This window comes from Ornithorhynchus anatinus, chromosome 1 (assembly GCF_004115215.2).
Source record: "Ornithorhynchus anatinus isolate Pmale09 chromosome 1, mOrnAna1.pri.v4, whole genome shotgun sequence".
In the NCBI taxonomy this organism is placed as follows: domain Eukaryota; kingdom Metazoa; phylum Chordata; class Mammalia; order Monotremata; family Ornithorhynchidae; genus Ornithorhynchus; species Ornithorhynchus anatinus.
Window position 1 is genome coordinate 120,250,640 of NC_041728.1, and position 12,105 is coordinate 120,262,744.

A 12,105-nucleotide genomic window follows, 5' to 3' on the forward strand; every position below is an offset into this window, starting at 1 on the left:
TAGAAAGAGCACAGCCCTAGGAATCAGAGGGCCCGAGTTCTAATCCCAGCTCTGTCTATTGTGTGCTGCATCACCTTGGGCAAGCCATTTAACTTAGTGTCTGTTGCCTCATCTGTGAGTCCCATGTGTGACAGGAACTGTGTACTACCTGACTGATTAACTTATATCTACCCCAGTGCTTAAAATAGCGCTTGCCATGTTGTAAGCACTTACAAATATTTTATTATCATTATTGTCCTTATTATTATTACTATCCCTTTCTCATGGTCGCACCTGGAGAGTTTCAAGTACTCTACCAGTCTCGACTACGGGAGGGAGAGTCAAGCAGAGGCATACTCATTCCATTCCTAGCTTGGGCAGTGGCTAGTGAGGGGAAGGGAATCTTCTACAAGTCGTCACCTGTGCTCTGCAGCAGCAGCATAGGAGAGTCCAGGGCGGAGACACAAGTTTTACCTGCATGAAAGGAGACAATGGTAAACCACTTCTGTATTTTTACCAAAAAAACTACATGGGTACACTACCAGAACAATCGCAGATGGAGGTGGGACGTACTGGGAGAGATGTGTCCATGGCGTCGCTATGGGTCGGAGATGAGTCGACAGCATAAGACAAGACAAATTACTACTCCAAAAATGTGTCCCATCTCACTGCAGCTATTTCCAGGACAAATATATCCCAAACCAGATTGGCTGCTTAATTTATTCCAAGAAAGAGAATTTTGGCTTAATGATGTTTTTTGTTAAACACTATGTGCCAGGCACTGTACTAAGCACTGGGATGGATACAAGCAAATGGAGTTGGACGAAGATCCTGTCCCATGTGAAGCTCACAGTTTGTTTCAGTTGTGTATATAGCTATAATTCTATTTATTTATTTTGAGGCTATTGATGCCTGTCTACTTGTTTTGTTGTCTGTCTTCCCCCTTCTAGAATGTGAGCCCATTGTTGGGTAGGGATTGTCTCTATTTGTTGCCGAATTGTACTTTCCAAGTGCTTAGAACAGTGCTCAATAAATACAATTGAATAAATGAATCCCCATTTTACAGATGAGGTAATTGAGGCCCAGAGAAGTAAAGTGACTTACCCAAGGTCACACAGCAGAAAAGTGGCAGAGCTAGGATTAGACTCATGACCTTCTGACTCCTAAGCTCGTGCTCTGTCCACTACTCCATGCTGCTTCTCAACATTGGCTTAGGTGTCCAATGCAGGGTTGGTTCTCAAAACAGTGTTTTTCTGTTTTGAAACCAGACTGTCGAGTGCTTCATTTAGTCCTGTGCAAATAACTCTCTTTGCCTATTACTGTGGAAGGGACTGCCAGTCGTACAAGAACTTTTTAAAATCCACAACTGGTATCATGGTTTGGATTTCACTGACAATAGGATCACTTTTTAAAATGAAAGTTCTCTATTTCTCTAGCTCTGTCTATCTAGGATACACTTAAGAAAGAGCACTGGATTCTTCTCTGTGGGGGATAACAGTGTAAATACATAAAGTGTAGCCTAAAGGAAAAAGCAAAGGACAGGGGAGAGTTGGCCCATGTTCTAGTCCTAACTCTAGCCTACTTTGTGACCTTGTGCCAGTCACTTAGCCTCTCTGTGCCTCATCCTTAAAATGGTGATCGACACTTGCCAAGCACTGTACCAACTACTAGGGTATATTTTCATTACCCTATTTATTTTGTTAATGAGATGTACATAGCCTTGATTCTATTTATTTACTATTGTTTTAATGAGATGTTCATCCCCTTGATTCTATTTATTGCTATTGTTCTTGTCTGTCTGTCTCCCCCGATTAGACTGTAAGCCCGTCAAAGGGCAGGGACTGTCTCTGTTACCGATTTGTACATTCCAGCACTTAGTACAGTGCTCTGCACATAGTAGGTGCTCAATAAATACTACTGAATGAACGAATAGAAGATGAGCAGTTTGGACCAAGTACCTGTCTCAGATGGGGATCTCAGTCTAGAAGGGAGTATGATTTAATGCCCATTTTAATAATAATGGTATTTGATAAGCAATTACCATGTGCCAGGAGCTGTTCTAAGCGCTGGGGTGGATACAAGCAAATTGGGTTGGACAAATCGGATCAGAGCCGTGGGGCTCTGAGGCATATAGAAATGAAGTAATTTAGCATAGGTCATACAGTGGGCAAATGGCAGAGGTAGGATTAGAATCCAGATCTTCTGACTCCCAGACCTGTGATCTTTCCACCAGACCACAAATGAGCACAGTGCTGAGAGGAGGGAAGGGGGAAGAGTCGGGGGGGGGGGGGGGGGGGGGGGGGGGGGGGAGGAGCAGAGGGAAAGGGAGGCTCAGCTGAGGGGAGGGGAAGGGGAAGATCAATGGCATTTATTGAGCACTTACTGTGTGTAGAACACTACACTAAGAGCTTTGGGAAAGTCCATTACAGTAGAGTTGGTGGACAGAATACTTGCCTTCAAAGAACTTGCAATCTAGCCTGGGGGAAGGGAGAAGGCATTAGCATAAGCACAAATAGAAACATCACTTCACTCAATTATAATCATGATAATTGTGGTATTTGTTGAGCACTTACTATATAACAAGCACTGTTCTAAGCACTGGTGAGATACATGATAATCAGGTTGGACACAGTCCTTGTCCAACATGGGGCTCACAGTCTTAATCCCCATTTTCCAGATGAAGTAAGTGAGACACAGAGAAGTGAAGTAGACTTGCTCCAGGTCATACAGTAGACATGTGGCAGAGCCAAGATTAGAACTCACATCCTCTGACTCCCAAGCCCATATTCATTCCCACTAGGCCATGCTGCTTTCCAGCAGTATCAGCATCCGTGGGTACTGGTGTCTGTGGTGTGATAGTAGGTATTGATTAGATATTGAACCAGACAATCTCTGGCTGTACCTCTACATTTTAGTTACATAGTTATTGTCTAATTTAGCTGGAAAAACTACTGTGATTTAATAGAGACCTAAAGTGTGAGAACCAAAGTGGGAATTCCTGATGTCAAAAGGTGAGTTGAGAGATTTTGCTAAGGCATTGTTGCCTAGTGGAAAGAGTATTACTTGGGAGTCGGGGGACCTGTGTTCTAATCCCAACTCTGTCACTTGCCTATTGTGTGACCTTGGGCCAGTCATTTAACTTTTCTGGTTTTGGATATTTGCCCTGGGAATAGCTTCAGTTTCATCATCTGCAAAATGAGGATTCAAAACTGTTCTCCCTCATGCTTAGACTGTGAGTCCCATGAGGGACCAAAATTGTGTCCAACCTGATTCTCTTTTATCTACCCCAGTGCTTAGTGCAGAGCCTGGCACATAGGAAACACTTTACAATTAACATAAAAAACATGGAATGGATGAAAACCATTGCTTCAAGAGGAGTATGCCAGGTTCTAGAAGAACAAATGAGCTGAAAAACTGGGCCCAGAAATATTCCTTAGACTCGTTCACCTGATACTGTCTTTAAATATCTGGATAATTGAGATGAGTGATAATTTTGGTCTAAATTCCTTGGATAATTCATATGTGCCAGTGTAACCTGAGGAAGTGGAAGGAAGAGGAGAATAATAATAATAATTGTGGTATTTGTTAACCACTTACTATGTGCCAGGCACTATCCTAAGCAATCAGGTGGATGGATACAAGCAAGTTAGGTCCCTGTCCCACATAGGGCTCACAGTCTCATTCTCCATTTTACAGAAGAGGAAACTGAGGTACAAAAGTGAAGTGACTTGCCCAAGGTCACCCAGCAAACAGGATTAGAACCCATGACCTTCTGACTCCCGGGCCCATGCTCTTTCCACATGGAGTAGTAGATAGAGCACAGACCTGGGAGTCAGAGCACCTAGTTTCTAATTCCAGCTCCACCACTTTGCTGTGTGACTTTGGGAAAGTCATTTAACTTCTCTGTGCTTCAGTTCTCTCATCTGTAAAATGAGGCTTACTATTGTGAGTCCCTTGTGGAAAATGAGCTATGTCCAAACTGATTAACTTATACCTACCCCAGTGCTTCGGGCAGCGCCTTACAAATACCATTTTTTAAAAAAGTTGTCGATGAAGCACACATGCCACACATTTTTATAAAGTGTAATACTTGTTTTAATTGCTCTTTCTGCTGCTAAAACAATTTAAAACATTGCAAGGAGTGCTTAAGACAATATTTACCTGGCTTCCTCAATGATTTTTTGAAATTCTTGACCTACCCTGCACATGAAAGACCTTTTCTGCCTTAAAAGAACATCAGAGTGAGGCATAAGAAGGGACAGATTAATGTAGGGGCTTAAGGGGTTGAAGCTGAAGGTGCTGAGCTAAGGGGGAGCCCCCCTCCCAAATTTCCCAGTATAGACCAAGTGCACCACCTCCAGCGAAGCCTGCCATCCTGAGGCTCTATAGAGCCAGCTTTCCCATCCAATCAGTGGCCCTGTTCAGGTGCACCACCCATCCCCTCCTCCCTGTGGCACATCTTGTTGCTGGGGCCAATTTTTGCATGTGATTGGCAGGCAGAGCAGCTGGTTGTAAACTCCTCTCTATACTGTCAGCTTGCTGTGGGCCGGGAATATGTCTATTGTAATACTGTACTCTCCCAAGGGCTTCGTATGGTGTCCTGCACATAAAGTGCTCATTAAATACAAATGAATGACAGACTGACTGAGTGAATGGTTGTGGGCTCAGGCTTCATTGGTGTTGCGATGGAAAGCTGACAGTCCGGGGAGTGGGCTAATTAGGCCTGTGAGGCCCTTGGGAAGAGACAGGGAGGACATTTTGGGGAAGGAGACAATGGAGCCCTCATGTCGTCTTCCCCCATTTGATCCGAGGGGCATGGACTGCTCAGCCAGGCCTCCTGGAGCCTAAATGGCTTAGCCATTTGGGATTCCATTTCTGGGGAAGGTGCATGGCTCCTTCCTCTGTACTCATTCTTTCCGTCTCTTTCTGTCTCTCTGTCTCTCTATGTGTCTCTATCTCTATCTCTTTCTCTCTGTCTCTTGGCCTCTCTCTCTCCATGGCTAATTCTCAGTGACAACATATGCAGTGTGACATAATGACATGATATACCACCCAGGGGCCTGTGCAAAAACAATTAGCTAGAGTCCAGATTTCCTGGGAAACCCCTTAGATTCAGGCTCATAGATTATAGCGGTCATATTTTATTTGGCTTCAAATCACAGGTGGCATCAGAGCAGGGTTCTCTACCAATTCTACCCTCCCTTTGTATCAACTCTCTTCACCCTCTACTTCTTACCTCTCGCAGTCCTCCCAAGCATGCTCTCTATACTTCATCTTGACCTCACTTCTCTTGGCTCTGTCCTTTGCTCATGTTGTTCCTCATTCAAATGCACCAGACACAGCTCTCCACATCCTCTAAGCCCTACTGAAACTTCATTTCATCCATGAAAACTTCACCAATTAATATTCACTCACAAACCAACATTAGTACCATGGTCTTGCATCCATCCTCACCAATTATGTAAGCAGTGATACAAAATAATCAAGTCCCACATGAGGCTCATAGTCTAAGTAGGAGGAGAACAGGTATTGAATCCCTGTTTGATAGATGAGGAAACTGAAACACAGAGAAGTTAAATGAGCTGCCCAAGATCACACAAGAAGTTATGTGGTGGAGCTGGAATTAGAACCCAGGTCCTCTGACTTGCAGTTGCCTGCTCCTTCCACTAGGTCACACTGCTCCTCTCTCATACACAATATATATATATATATATATATATATTAGAATAAAATATATGCATACAAATTGCACAATTATTATATACTTGTTCTTTATGTATACCTGTCTCCCTATTAGATTGCAAACTTTGTGAGGGCCAGGAATGTATTTTAGTTTTATTATTATCTCCCAAGTAATTAGTTGAGTTATGCTTGCTAAAAACACTCAGTGAATAGCATTGACTGATTTGTTGGTGGGGGTTACTAACAATTTAGCATCTTCATACCAATAGACATGTTAATTTTATTAGGCAACTGAGCCACAGAGAAGTTGTGACATACACAAGGTCACAGGGCAGACAAGTGATGAAGCTGGTATTAGAACCCATGACCTTGTGACTCCCACTATGCCATGCTGCTTTAACTTGGACTTTAGAAGTGATCTAGGGAAGTTGCATTTCTGTCTATGTAATTTTCATGGATTGATGAATTACTGATTTACTCCCTGCTTAGTAATGGTTAGATTATTGCTATGTTATACTTTCCCAAGCACTTATTTCAGTGCTTTGCACATAGTAAGTGCTCAATAAATACAATTGAATGAACGAACAAGAACTATATGATATAGAGAGAAGCAGCATGGCCTAGTAGATAGAGCCCAGGTCTGGGCATCAGGGGACCTGGGTTCATTCATTCATTCAATCATATTTATTGAGCACTTACTGTGTGCAGAGCCCTGTACTAAGCACTTGGAAAGTACATTTCAACATTAGAGAGAGACAATTCCTGCCCACATTGAGCTTACAGTCTAGAAGGAGGGAGGTAGACATCGAAACAAGTAAACAGGCATCAATATAAATAGAATTTTATATATATATATATATATATATATATATATATATATGTTTACAGATTAAAAAAATTAAGCAGGCATCAATATAAATAAATAGAATCATAGGTATGTACATGTATACACAAGTGTTGTGGGGTGAGGAGGGAAAAGGGGGAGGGGGAGATGAGGAAAAGGGGGACAATCTGGGAAGGCCTCTTGGAGGAGGTGAACCTTCAGTAGGGCTTTGAAGGGAGGAAGTGTGATTGTTTGGTGGATTTGAGGAGGGAGGGTAGTTCCAGGCCAGAGGTAGAACGTGGTCCAGGAGTCGACGGCAGGACAGGTGAGATTGAGGCACAGTGAGAAGATTAGCACCAGAGGAGCGGAGTGTGCGGGCTGGGATGTAGAAGAAGAGAAGGGAGGTGAGGCAAGAAGGGGCAAGGTGATGGAGAACTATGAACCAATAGTGAGGAGTTTTTGTTTGATACAGAGGTTGATAGGTAACCACTGGAGATTTGTGAAGAGGGGGGTGACATGCCCAGAGCATTTCTGTAGGAAGATTATCTGGGCAGCAGAGTGAAGTATGGACTGAAGTGGGGAGAGACAGGAGACAGGGAGGTCAGAAAGGAGACTGATGCAGTAATCCAGGTGGGATAAGATGAGTGATTGCACTAATATGGTAGAGGTTTGGACGGAGAGGAAAGGGCAGATCTTGGTGACATTGTGAAGGTGAGACCATCAGGCTTTGTTGATGGATTGGGTATGTGGGGTGAATGAGGGAGTGGAGTCAAGGATGACACCAAGGTTGCAGGCTTGTGAAATGGGAAGGATGGTTGTGCCGTCTACAATGACAGGGAAGTCAGGGAGAGGACAGGGTTTGGGAGAGAAGATAAGGAGCTCAGTCTTGGACATGTTGAGTTTTAGGAGGCGGGCAGAGATCCATGTGGAGATGTCCTGAGGGCAAGAGGAGATATAAGCCTGGAGGGAGGGGGAGAGAACAGGGGAGGAGATGTAGATTTGGGTGTCATCTGCGTAGAGATGATAGTTGAAGCTGTGGGAGCAAATGAGTTCACCAAGGGAGTGAGTGTAGATGGAGAATGGGAGGAGTAGGAGAAGCCCGTGAAGGAGACTGAGAATGAATGGCCAGAGAGTTAAGAGAACTAGGAGAGGATGGAGTCCATGAAGCCAAGATTGGATAACGTTTTGAGGATAAGGGGATGGTCCACAGTGTCAAAGACAAATGAGAGATCAGGGAGGATTAAGATGGAGTAGGAGTGGATGGATTTAGCAAGGAGGACATTGGTAACCTCTGAGAGGGCAGTTTCAGTGGAGTGGAGGGAGCATAAACCAGATTGGAGGGGGTCCAAGAGAGTTGGAGGAGAGGGATTAGAGGCAGCAAGTGTAGATGACTCGCTCTAGGAGTTTGGAAAGAAAAGGTACAAGAGAGTGGAGGGATAACTAGAGGGGGTGTGGGGTCAAGGAAGGGTTTTTTTTTAGGATGGGGAGACGTGGCATGTTTGAAGACATAGGGGAAGAAGCCATTGGAGAGTGAGCGGTTGAAGATGGAAGTTGAGGGGAGAAGGGAAGGGGCAAGAGTTTTTATAAGACGTGAGGGAATGGGGTCCGATGAGCATGTGGAGGAGGTGGCACTTGTGAGGCGGGAGATCTCTTCTGAAGATACTGCTGGGAAGGATGGGAAAATTAAAAAGAGAGCCAAGAGGAGGGGGGATAAAGGAGGGGGAGTAGTGATTTTGGAGAGCTCAGACCTGATGGTGTTAATTTTCCTAATAAAGTAGGTGGCCAGATCGTTGGGCGTGAGGGATCATGGGTCGGGGTGAAGAACTGGGGGCCTGAAGAGGGAGTTTAATGTCCAGAACAACTGATGAGAGCGTTGGGCATGGATGTCAATAAGGGAAGAGAAATAATTTTGCCGGAAGAGGAGAGAACCGAGTTAAGGTAAGAAAGGACAAACTTGAAGTGGACAAGGTTGGCCTGATGTTTAGATTTCTGCCAGCAGCGTTGAGTGGTTCAAGCATAAGAGTGAAGGAGGTGGACAGTGAAGGTGATCCAGAGTTCTAATCCCAGCTCCACCACTTGTCTTCTATGTGACCTTGGGCAAGTCATTTCACTTCTCTGTGCCCCAGTTACCTTATCTGTATAATGGGGATTAAGACTCTGAGCCCCATGTGGGTCAGGAACTCTCTCCAATCTGATCTTCTATCTACTCCAATGCTTAATGCAGTGCCTGGCAAATAGTAAGCACTTCACAAATACTGACACATTGAAATTTGCTTCCTGTTTCCTCACAAGTGGTGGTCATAAACCTACTTTAGGCTTACCATTTAATGGTCTCCCTACCCAGGTACTTTGCCTTACATTCCTTAAAGGAATGAGGAGTAGTGTGGCTTAGTGGAAAGAGTACGGACTTGAGAGTCAGAGGTCATGGGTTCTAATCCTGGCTCTGCCACTTAGCTGTGACTTTGGGCAAGCCACTCAACTTCTCTGTGCCTCAGATACCTCATATGTAAAATGGGGATTAAGACTGTGAGCCCCAGGTGGGACAACTTGATTACCTTGTATTCATTAATTTAATCAATAGTATTTATTGAGCTCTTACTATGTGCAGAGCACTGTACTAAGCGATTGGACGTACAATTCAGCAACAGATAGAGACAATCCCTGCCCATGGATGTGCTTACAGTCTAATCAGGGGAGACAGACAAAAACAATAGCAATAAATAGAATCAAGGGGATGTACACCTCATTAACAAAATAAATAAGGTAATAAAAATATATACAAATGAGCAAATGAGCACAGTGCTGAGAGGAAGGGAGAGGTGGAGGAGCAGGGGGAAAGGGGGCTTAGCTAAGGGGAAGTGAAAGGGGGAGGCAGAGAGGTAGCAGAGGGAAAAGGGGAAGCTCAGTCTGAGAAGGCCTCTTGGAGGAGGTGAAGTCTAAGTAGGAGTAGGATACCTTGTTTCTATCCTAGTGCTTAAAACAGTGCTTGGCACATAAGTGCTTAAATATCATTATTATTATTAATAAAGCAGAAAGATTTATTTTGCATGTTCGAGGCAGAGGAGGGAATAGGTGGAAACAGAAGCAAAAAAAGAAAACTATGTGAAAAGGAAGAAGCAGAGGTGTTTATTTTTGAGAGAAATAGGCAGGTTTAATTAACTGTCCAATCTCCACTCCTCTGGTACTCTGTCCCGTAACAGTTAATGACAGGAACTAGAACAGAAACTGTCACTGGAAATTACAAAGCTCTGTAAACTCACTGCAACAGCAGGATGGTGGCAGAAGAGGTCAGAGATGGGGGAACATGAGAGCTTCCAAAAGAGGGAAGAGGCCCTGAAGGAACATTACAGAACTGTGGGATGGAGGTGCCCAAATTCCGATGGGGCTAAGGAAACTCCTCTGCTTCCCATTCCTTCCCTGGACTCAGTTGTCAAGGCTGGAGGATAGCTGGACCAAAATATGAAGCCAGAGGTCTGTTCCCTCTCTGTTCCTTGTAGTTCAGTTTTCCACGCTCCATGTTTGAGTGAGCAGATTATCCTGGAAGTGCAAGGAGGGGAAATGTTTGACACTGAGAGTGATTGTAATCCATGTCTGTACCTGTGTCTAATGAGAATAATACGTCCTCCATACTCCCATACTGGCCTGCCTTCCTGGCTGTTCTTTGACCTGGCAATGTTTCTGACTCCCTGCCCAAAGCCACCAGTCATCTGGGTATGTCACCCTGCTCCTCAAAAATCTCCAGGGGTTGCCTATCACCCTCCTTATCAGGCAAAAACTCCTCACTATTGGTTTCAAAGCTCTCCATCACCTTGTCCCTTCTTACCTCACCTTCTTTCTCTCCTTCTACAGTCCAGCCCGCACACTCCGCTCCTCTGGTGTTAAACTTCTCAATGTGCCTCGTTCTCGCCTGTCCCACCATCGACCTTTAGCCCACGTCTTGCCTCTAGCCTGGAATGCCCTCTCTCAAGTCCTCCAAACAATCAGATGTCCCCCCTTCAAAGCTGAACTGAAGGCATACCTCCTCCAGGAGGCTTTCCCAGACTAAGCCCCCCTTTTCCTCTGCTCCCCCTCCCCTCCCCATTGCCCCAAGTCACATCCTTTGCTCTACCACCCTACCCTTCCAGCATTTGTGTTTATATGTACATATTTGTAATTCTATTTATATTAATGGAGACTGTGAGCCCGTCACTGGGCAGGGATTGTCTTTATCTGCTGCCGAATTGTACATTCCAAGTGCTTAGTACAGTGCTCTGCACATAGTAAGCTCTCAATAAATATTATTGAATGAATGAATGTGTATATATAATTCTATTTTTATTGATGCTTCTGATGCCTGTTTACTGGATTTGATGCCTGTCTCCCCCCTTCTAGACTGTGAGACTGTTGTGAGCAGGGATCATCTCTATTTGTTGCTGAATTGTACTTTCCAAGCACTTAGTACAGTGCTCTGCACACAGTAAGCACTCAATAAATATGATTGAATTAATGAATGAATGAAAGCCACTCTGTTCCTAATTGCCGTTGGCCAGGTTGGCTTCTGCCATTTCCCAGCTTTCCCCAGCTCTGCTGGGTTGAGTGAGGATGTGCATGCCAGGCTGGGTCAATGAGTTTCCTGATTTCATAAAAGCTTCTGATCCCTCCTGTGCACTTGAGCACATAGCAGTGTCAGGAAAGCTTGCCTTCACATCCTGCTCTCCTGATTTTCTTTAATCTCCCCTCATAATAATAATGAGTCAAAGGGTCACAGTCTTAAAGGGAGAGAGAAAAGCTATTGAAGCTCCATTTTACAGATGAGAAAATTGAGGCATTGAGAAGTTATATGACTTGCCCAAGATCATGTGTTCACCCAGTGTCCAGCCATGCTAATATAGATATTCTTTCCCTGGTTGTTTTTTCCCCCACAAGGTACCATATGGGAAGGGAATATGTCCACTAATTCTGTTGTATTGTACAGCACTCAATATGGTACTCTGCACATAGTTTAGACGGAGCCAGTTATTGGGCAGGCATTGTCTCTGTTGCTGAATTGTACATTCCAAGCGCTTAATACAGTGCTCTGCACATAAGCGCTCAATAAATGATTGAAAGTATAGGTAGCACTCAGTGCAATTAATTGATAAACATAGATATTTCAGAAACAGAGAATTAAAAACATCTCTTCTCCCAGTTCAATTATTAGTTTTGTTCTCTATCACCTATCTCCCTCACTCCCTCTCTCTCTCCTGTCCAATGGAGGTCAATGGATTTGGTTAAAGTTCTACAGAGGCCCTCTGTGAAGGATAGAGCAGGTAAAGAAGTGACCACTAGTCAGCCCACCTACTGAATTACTGAAAAATCCTCCCTGGTTAATTGAGTCTTGAGCAGTAGGAGCAAAAAACTGCTGGAAGAGAAGCCTTGTGATGGTTTCCATGGAAACAGTCCATGGTCTTGTTTCCATGGTAACCCATAGGCTCCAGAGCTTCATCTTTATTTTATTAACTCAAAATTTCCAACAGTTTTTCTTCTCTGTCTAAATCTTGGCCTCAGAATCCAATAGTCTGGTTTAAACTATTTTCACTGACAAATCTAGAATAGTGGGCAGCAAAAGAGAGGAAAACAGCAATTACAATGTATTAGTGTGT

General features: G+C 44.1%; 1 long non-coding RNA gene and 1 other non-coding gene across 2 annotated transcripts; one reads left to right on the top strand and one right to left on the bottom strand.

Annotated features, from left to right (window-relative positions):
• Positions 1-255: 255 nt before the first annotated feature.
• LOC114816201 lies at positions 256-393 on the top strand. The gene has a single exon (XR_003763970.1). It is a non-coding gene; the product is annotated as a small nucleolar RNA SNORA7 (small nucleolar RNA).
• A 9,194-nt stretch (positions 394-9,587) lies between these two features.
• Positions 9,588-11,887, bottom strand: LOC114814753. Its single transcript, XR_003762551.2, has 2 exons — positions 11,801-11,887; positions 9,588-10,021 (listed from the first exon to the last, which is right to left on the bottom strand). It is a non-coding gene; the product is annotated as an uncharacterized LOC114814753 (long non-coding RNA).
• Between the last annotated feature and the right edge of the window lie 218 nt (positions 11,888-12,105).